Source organism: Marmota marmota, unplaced genomic scaffold (genome assembly GCF_001458135.2).
Source record: "Marmota marmota marmota unplaced genomic scaffold, marMar, whole genome shotgun sequence".
Classification (NCBI taxonomy): Eukaryota; Metazoa; Chordata; class Mammalia; order Rodentia; family Sciuridae; genus Marmota; species Marmota marmota.
The window spans coordinates 16,832,586-16,841,781 of record NW_025999998.1 but is presented as its reverse complement, the minus strand read 5'-3'; the positions used below and the strand labels follow the sequence as shown (position 1 = coordinate 16,841,781).

At 40.5% G+C, this 9,196-nt stretch overlaps 1 protein-coding gene across 1 annotated transcript in view; it reads left to right on the top strand.

The window, feature by feature from the left end:
• Nucleotides 1-8,118, top strand: part of Nmrk1 (nicotinamide riboside kinase 1) — a 36,410-nt gene extending 28,292 nt beyond the window's left edge. The window contains exon 9 of the mRNA XM_048806921.1: nt 8,108-8,118. The gene's annotated coding sequence lies outside the window, so the exon portion shown is untranslated. The remainder of the gene's footprint in view (nt 1-8,107) is intronic.
• Nucleotides 8,119-9,196: the final 1,078 nt, after the last annotated feature.

The window sequence follows — 9,196 nt, the reverse complement described above, 5'->3', positions numbered from 1 at the left end:
GGAGCTTCTGCTCTCTACCTGCCCATAGCAATCCCTGTAAGGCGTCTCCTGGGAGTCTCTCAGACTTGTCAGTCCAGAGCCGTTTCACTTCTCCGGCCCTTACTCCCCTTCGTCCTGTCAGCCAGCCAGCCAGATCCTGTTCACCAGAAGCGGTTCCCCAGAGATCTAGTTACACTTGCAGCCCCACCTCGTGTCCCATTTAAGCCCCAGTGCTGTGGTAATCTGGCGGCTAAGACCTTGGGAGTCGCCGCTGGTGATATGGGGGGTTGGGGGTCGGGAGTCCCCTCTGCTTCCCTACAGACACGACCCCTGAGAGATCCATGAAGTTTCCTGGCTGCTTGTATCTGGATGGGGTGGGAGTCACACACCTGCTAAAGTGGATTCTGCTGGGAAGGAATTCCATCAGCTGAACTCCGATGACGTCACCTCTCTGCTATGGCGGGCCCCAGGCTCCTTGCCAGAGTGTCCGAAGGGAGGGGTGGGACTGGTCCATCCCCGGTTGGCTTCAGCTCCCAGCTCGCTAATTCATGAAGGCTTGGCTAAAGACTTCTTCCTGCCAAGCTGCGTCTCGGAGGTTAGCGGGTCCCAGTCAAGTTTGCTGCGGGCGGACAGGCCAGCAGCCGTGCTGCGGCGCGCGGACTGTGGCTGGCGGATCTGGACCTCTGCGTCTCGTGGGGCAATCCAGAATAGCAAGTAAGCGTCTAAGATGACTTAATAAGCCACAAGTCTTTTCTCTAAGGTGATAAGAGCACGGGTTGTTATTGTCACTTTGGCTTATTCACAAAGTTCTTAAGTCTATTAGATGCAATGCCAAGTTCCATCCTCTAGATGCCGCTGCCGGACAATGCAGACAGAGCAAGGAAGACAGCAAGCAGAAAGCAAATGGCGGCTCCCGCGGAGTGGATTTTCGGCACAGAAACCAAGGCCCAGCAAACAATCCCAATCCACAAACTCTCCCGGAATAAAAAATATTCAAAAAGCGGGGTGCAGTCAGCTTTCTTTGCCTCGGGTACTTACAATCCACTGCTGATTCACATTCAGCTTCTCTGCCTGGAGCGAAGCGAAAGAGGAAGCAGATGGGAGCAACGCGCCCGCGGCTCTGAGCATCAAAGCGTCCGGGAGCCAAGCGTCTTCTTTTCGGTCTCTTTGTTCTTCCTGCTGCTTGGCAAAGTGATCCGCTACAGATTAACGGTGAAAGGAGCTCTAACAAGCTGCGCGAAATCTCGCTTAAAGCCGCTGCTCTGAGCCCCATGCTCAGCACTTCAGCACCCCCGGTACGCAGCGGCCATCTTTATTCTATTCCTTCTCTTTTTAAGAGAGCAAATGAAGGAGCCTGAAAAGGCAAGAGCTGTATCAGGGAAAAATGAAGCTTTCTATTCTGGTTTTTTGGAGCTTAATGGGAAGCAAGCCAACTCATGAGGTTACTGTGAGGAAGGAGCAGTGGTGAGCTGCTGGAGATCCAGGGTACACTGCTTGTGCTGACCTTAGGTTTGTGGCTGTAACTGTTCTCTCAATGCTCCATCAGTGGTGGATTGGAATTACTTTTCCAGTTCTGTGTTCACACACAAATAGAGGAGAATTGCAATAGCAGATTTGGGGCACTGACCAGGGTAGTATGACCTACAAATAAGAGAACATCAAAAACAGAATATCTTTGACTTAGGAGCAAGGTCTGGGGTAGGGGCCACAGGCACCACATCTGGTCGCAGCAGTTTCAAGAAGCCCCTGAACCCAAGAAGTAGGCCAAGGAGATGCATGAGGAAGATAAAGTTTCCAAGCAGAAACAGAGGAGCAGAATGAACTAAAAGCAAAGGGCACAGGGAAGAATCCTTTGACCACAGGTGGAATTTTAAAAATTTGGCAAAAAAAAACAAGCTGTTCCTAATGCCTGAGATGGAGAACATTGATTCCATTCCTTTTAGAACACTAGGATCCTGTTATAACATCTTTTGCTGCCTAGAGCTAGAATGAAGTATTATGTTGGAGTCTGTTGTAAGAATAAACTTTTGTTAAAGAAAAGATAGCAAGACCAGTCACAATGGTGCACACCTATAATCCCAGTGACTCAGGAGGCTGAGGCAGAAGGATCACAAGTTCTAGGCCAGCCTTGGCACCCTAATGAGGTTCTAAGCAACTGTCTCAAAAAATAAAAAGAGCTGGGGATATGGCTCAGTGGCAAAGTGCCCCTGGGGTTCAGTCCAGTACCACCCCCAAAAGTCTTACCAAAGTAAACATATATGATGTATTCATGCCTGTGAGTCGAAAAGCATGTCATCGGTACAGGAATATAGACAAAATATGCTGCATTTCCAGATGCTAGAGAAAACAGTTGTCTTCTTCAGGATTAAAAATAGATTCCGAGCACAGGGATGCACACCCATAATCCCAGCAACTTGAGACGCTGAGATAGGAGGATGGCAAGTTCAAAGCCAGCCTCAGCAACTTAATGAGCCTCTAAGCAACTAAGCAGGACCCTGTCTCAAAACAAAAAGAAAATATTTTTTTAAAGGGGCTGAGGATATAGCTCTAGTTAAGAACCCCTGTGTTCAATCCCCAGTACCAAAAAGAGAAAAAAAAAGATTAAAAATAGACACAAAAACTTTTATGAAAAATAACTCCCTGTTGACTCTTCTCCATGTTTGTACAAGCAAATTCCTGGAATTTCATGCTTATAGCAGTGGTTCCTAAACCTTTGTGTGTATCAAAATCACTTAGAAGGCTTGTTAAAACAGATTACACAGGATATGGTGGCATATGCCTATAATCCAGTAACTCCAGAGGCTGAGGCAGGATGATCACAAGTTTGGGGCCAGCCTTGGCAATTATGGAGGCCCTCAGCACTTTCATGAAATCCTGTCTCAAAATTAAAAAGGGTTGGGGATGTGACTCAGTAGTTAAGCACCCCTGGGTTCAATCCATAGTACCCCTCACCCCCCCCCCCAAAAAAAAAAACACCATACTTTGCTGATCCTATCCCCAATCCCAGAATTTCTGATTCTGCAGGTTTGGGGTAAGGTGTTAGAATTGGCATTTCTAACACAGTTATAGGTGATGTTGATATTGATGCTCAGCCACCACCTTTGAGAATTCCGGCTCTCCAGTGGATAAATGGCATCTTGTAGATCTAGAAGAGCTCATACTAAACTGTTTCGTGGACACTAAGAACTAGAAATTATTTGTATTAGCCCCTAAGTTAATGCAGAATCACCTCTTATGCTTCTTATTGATTCATTATTAACTTTTAGTTCCAAATACTCTCCTTTTTGCCTAATCTATGAAAATGTAGCTGGGCCCTGTAAATATTTTTCCTTTGCAAAGTGGTATGATGTTAAGTTTTGTCAGTAGAGGGTGCTGGGAGAAAAGATCTTACTTTTTGATTCCTTAGTGTTTTCTTGCTAGTCGCCTGTAGCAAGCATGACTTCTTCAGGTTTTAATTCCTAGGATGTAGGCCACAGACCCTCAGGGCCAGCAGCTGTAGTGGAGTGCCTCCTGAGAGATACCTGAGCACTTTTCCATGGTACCCTAAGAGGGTAGATTTTCCCCATATTCCAGAGAATGGATTTTTACCAGAGGATTTTACCAGAGCTACTTACCTACCATTCAGTAATCCATGGCAGTGCCATCTCCAACAAGGCCTAGTTTTCTTTATTGAGGGCAAGTCAGGCAAAGGGGAAGGCTCTTGGGTGATCACTCTTCTTATCCTTGGAGGGTGAGGCAGTTTCTTTTTTGCCTTCTATAGAGTTTTCTTTACTTCTTACTAGCCAAGGCTTTTTTTATATTTTTATTTATGTAACAAATATCTAATTATATTTATTAAATCACTTATGTGTGTTTATGTTTTATATTTTTTATATTTTATACATTATACATATACTTACATAAATATATTGGAAGTATTTTATAGTTATGTATTTTATTATCTGTTTATTACTGAATTTATATAAATACAATTACTTATTGGATTTGTAAAATTGTATTTACTTTATATAAAGAATTCATATAATTCTAGCCAGGTTCAGTGGTGCACACATGTTAATCCCAGCACCTTGCGAGACTGAAGCAAGATGATCACAAGTTCAAGACCAGCCTGGAATACTTAGCAAGACCATGTTTCAAAATAAAAATCAAAAAAGGGCTGGGGATGTAGGTCAGTAGCAGAGCAGCCCTGGGTAAAATCCCCAGTATCACACAAAAATAACAACAATAATAACTCTTCATATTGAATTTTTCTGTTCACATCTTTAGGTGGCTTCTCTCTCCTGATTAGACTTAATTAATACAAAGATGAATCCGGGCAACTGTATGGCTGCTTTTTCTTTCTTTCTGTTTTTCTAAGCTTTGCCATTTTTTATTGCTGCAATACCATGAATCTGCCATTTACCTATAGAATAAAAACATTTTGGCCAATCAAAAATACCACAGAAAGAATTGGAGACAGAGCACTTCCCTATGCAAAGCCCTGGGTTCCATCCCCAGCACTGCACAAAGTAACAAGGATGCAGTCCTGTGATTTCAGCTTACCATACGTTTTTGTACATGAGACTTTCTGTGGGTTTTCTAAGGACATCTTGGGATTCAGTTTCACAGAACTGTCTTTCAGCCAAAGAAGGTTGACTTTTTGAATCCAGCACTTCAGATTAATTCTTAAACATGATACACCTTTTTATACATGATCTACCATCTATTAGTCTGAAGGTTATACAGAAGAACTTTCTTAAAACCTCAAAGTGACCACAAAGACAACAGGAATATAATTTCCAACAATGCTGCTGCTGTAATGTTCTTTAAAGTCTCAGAGTCCAGTGCTAGGCTGATTTTGTGAGAATATGGACTTCTACGTAGGGGCCTGCAAGTTTACAATAATAACCAGCCTTTATCAAACACCTACCATGTGATAGGGACTACATCTAAAGCTGCCAAGAAGTTTTTCTAAAACTTGGAAATAGGCAAAAGGGAATTCTCCATGTCCTGTTGGGGGTTATATGAACACACTTCAGCCCACTCAACAGAGTGTTATCCAGTATTCTAGGAGTCTGTACCTTTGTTTGACTCTGTATTTTTCTCTTGATTAGAATATTTTAAATATTATAAGGCTAGATGTTAACTTCTGAAAACTGATATCTAGGGTGTCTCAACCTCAGCACTACTGACATTTGGGGCTAGATGACTCTTCTGTGGGTGGCTGTCCTGTACATTCAAGAATAATTAGTACCATCCCTGTTCTCTAATAAATAGATGCCACTGGGTACCCCCTCCAGTTGTGACAACTAAAAATGTCTTCAAATATTGCTAAATGTCCCTTGAGAATAAAAATTACTCTCACTTGATGACAACTGCTGATAGTGATGCTAATTGAATTTACTCTTTAGAGATGCAAATGATTTTTCTTTTAAAAAATGATAACATTAGTTAACATTAAAGTTGAGACTCAGTACCTTTAGGCTTCCCCCCTGCATCCCTCCGACAGCCAACAGCCTCTCGGTGAAAATGGCCTCAGGTGTGCAAGTGGCTGATGAAGTATGTCGCATTTTTCATGACATGAAAGTTCGGAAGTGCTCCACCCCAGAAGAAATCAGGAAAAGAAAGAAGGCTGTCGTTTTTTTTGTCTCTGCAGACAAAAATTGCATTATTGTTGAAGAAGGCAAAGAGATCTTGATTGGAGATGTTGGTGTTACCATAACCGATCCTTTCAAGCATTTTGTGGGACTGCTTCCTGAAAAAGATTGTTGTTATGCTTTGTATGATGCAAGCTTTGAAAAAACCAAGGAATCCAGAAAAGAAAAATTGATTTTTTTTGGTTTTTGTTTTTTGTTTTTTTGAGGGGAGGGGGGCACCAGAATTAGCGCCTCTGAAAAGTAAAATGATCTATGCGAGCTCAAGGATGCAATCAAAAAGAAATTTCAAGGCATAAAACATGAATGTCAAGCAAATGGGCCAGAAGACCTCAACTGGGCTTGTATTGCTGAAAAGCTAGGTGGATCCTTAATTGTAGCTTTTGAAGGATGCCCTGTGTAGATGATCATTCAGTGCCACAAATTGAAAGCTTCCATGTTCAATGTTATCTTCTCGCTATATAAGGAAAGTGAATATATTTCGGCCAGGGTCTCACTGAGGGGGAATTGTTTTGTTATCTTTTAGAGAAAATATTCTACAAACATGTGCAAACACAGCCTTAAATAAATTTAGAATCTAAAAGGCTTATTGGTATGAAATTAAATTAAATTTTTATTGGCCAAATGCCTGTTTCGATGAGTTGACTTTTAAAAATTTTTGTAAGCTCAGTAATTTTAATAGTGCATTTCACAAAACAGTACAAAGCCATGTGAAGAGAATTATTGTATGTTTTTTTTTAATTGGTTGTTCAAAACATTACAAAGCTCTTGACATATCATATTTCATACATTAGATTCAAGTGGGTTATGAACTCCCATTTTTACCCCAAATACAGATTGCAGAATCACATTGGTTACACATCCACATATTGTATGTTTGTTAGCCTTAGCAGTTACTTTGGGGTTTTTTGGTTAGAGAATTGGCGATAATCTGATTATCATTTTGGCCCCAAATTATTTTTAATTCTCTATTCTTCCTTGACCTAAACAGAATAATGGGATATATTTTTTTATTGTAACATGTAATAACACTAATACATTAACAACAGTAAAAGAAAGAATAATATTAAAAGCTAATTTTATTCCTCTATCTATTTATTAACCAGTTTTATATTAAATTAATCCTATTCAAGCACTTTTTTCCTTGCACTTTTTCCCACCACAAATACTTTACTGTCTTCAGTTGTCTCCAAAACAACCTATTCATGTTGCCAGTTCCCTCATGAAATGTCAAATGAATCTCTGACACATGCTTACTTTATATTTGTATGAGTTGGGGCTTTTTGTTGTTGTTGTTTTTGTCATTGTTTGGTACTGGGGATTGAACTCAGGGGCACTCAAGCACTGAGCCACATCCCCAGTCCTATTTGTATTTTATTTAGAGACAGGGTCTCATTGAGTTGTTAGTGCCTCCCTTTTGCTGAGGCTGGCTTTGAACTCAAGATCCTCCTGTCTCAGCCTCCTGAGCCACTGGGATTACCGGCGTGTATGTGCCACTGCACCCAGATGAGTTGTATTTTTAACTTTTTATAAAGTAATTTTGACAATACTCTACATTACTCTATTGAATCCTTATAAAAATCATATAATTATAAGACTGAGTGGCTTATGTTAGAGCGGGTTTGGAACCCACGTTTTCATGGTTCAAATAGTAGCCACTGTATAATGCTATACAGTATTATGAGACTAATCCCAACTCTGTGACCCATTTTGTATACTATGAAGGACCTTCATAGTTAAAAATCTAAGAACAAATCATAGAAGTCTTCAAACTTTGGAATTTTCTATGCTCGGTTTATTCTAATATCACAGGTGTCTTCTGGGGGCAGGGGGGAACTGACATCTGTATTGGATAAGGTCCAGCATATCATTACTCTTTCTTTCAGTAAATCACAAACAGTATATAGAAGTAATGTTTGTATCTTGCAGTTAGAAATCTAGACTCCATCTCAATTCAGGCATAATTGTATAAGTTATATAAAGTGATTAGAAAACTGGAGGCATTAGTAATAGCGATGATGTATACTACCTGAAAATCATTTCTCTCTCTCTCTCTCTCTCTCTCTCTCTCTCTCTCACACACACACACACACACACACACACACACACACACACACACACTGCTCTGCATCTTTCATGCCACTTTTCCTGCCACATCCCTGAAAATTAGGTCAACCTAAACTATGACTTCACTTGACAACAAAGGAAAGTGAGGCAGCAAGATGCTATATAAGGCCACTAGTCAGAGTTAGAGCCAGACTCGTTTGGTTTATTTCAGTATAAACTGTGAAAGAAGGAGAATGAAAGGAAGGGAGGGTGGATGGGAGAAGGAAAGACAGTGGAATGATCCGACATAACTTTCCTATATACATATATGAATACACTACATGAATCTCACCAAGGTGTAAACCCACAAGAAACTAATTTTTAAAAAACAACAATAACAATGGGTAAATATCAGAAAGTTCATTCAAGGGAAGGGAACGGGGAGTGAGGATAGGAAGAGGAAGGAGAGGTAATGGGGTATGAATTAGAAAAAGATATATTCCATGCCTGTATAATTGTATCAGAATGGAGTCTACTGTCATGTAGACAAAATTTAAAACTAAATAAATTGTGAACATGATCCCTCAATCCAATATACTTTCTTCTGTTTTCTTTTCTCCTTTCCAATAGACTTGCAATGAAGCACCAAAATAAATAAGTAAAAGGAAAAAAAATACATTCTTAGGTCATAACAAATCTAGACCTGAACTGTCTTTTGGGGAAGTCCCGTGTTGTTAGAAGAGAAAGAGTAAATCAACAGATGTGGTGACACGCTCCTATAATTCCAGCAACTCAGGAGGCTGAGGCAGGAGGATCACAATTTTGAGGCCAGCCTGGGCAACTTAGCAAGACTCTGTCTCAAAATATAAAAATGGCTGGTAAAGCACCTCCTGGGTTCAATCCCCAGTACCAAAAACAAAAACCATCATTAGTCAAGCATGGAGCGTGTGAAGGTGCAGGAGCAGCAGAAGCAATGGTTGGCCATGCCAAAAAGTGAAGCAGACAAGCAGGAAGTGCATGGTACTGTGAGAAAACCCGAGTTCTCATTCCACCCCGTGCTTGACCACATGCATATCATTTAATCTCCCCATGCCCAAAGAAGGTAAGCTTCTTACGAAATTAGAATTATTCATTTCTACATTATGGCATTTGATTAAAAGAGTTATTATACAGAATCCAGTCAAATGCTTGGCACCTGGTAGGTGTTCACTATTATTAGCTCCATTTTTCAATCCCAACCATCTGGACTCCATCCTACAAACCTAAAACTGTTCTTAAGATCAAATAACATGTTATGAAATCATCTGAAGAACTCTAAAGGGCTCTGCAAATATTAAAGACGCTGAAAGGTTATTAGACAGATCTAAGGCTGTCACTGTGGCAAGAGGTGAGTCACCTATAACCCTTAGGGTTTTTTTTTTAATTATTATTTTTCCCTTCAAAGCTTCCCTGGATACTCACTTTAATTATTTTTTACCTTATAAAAAATGAGTGGATGTGGTAAACAGTATATTTTCTCTTCAACCTAAAACACTATA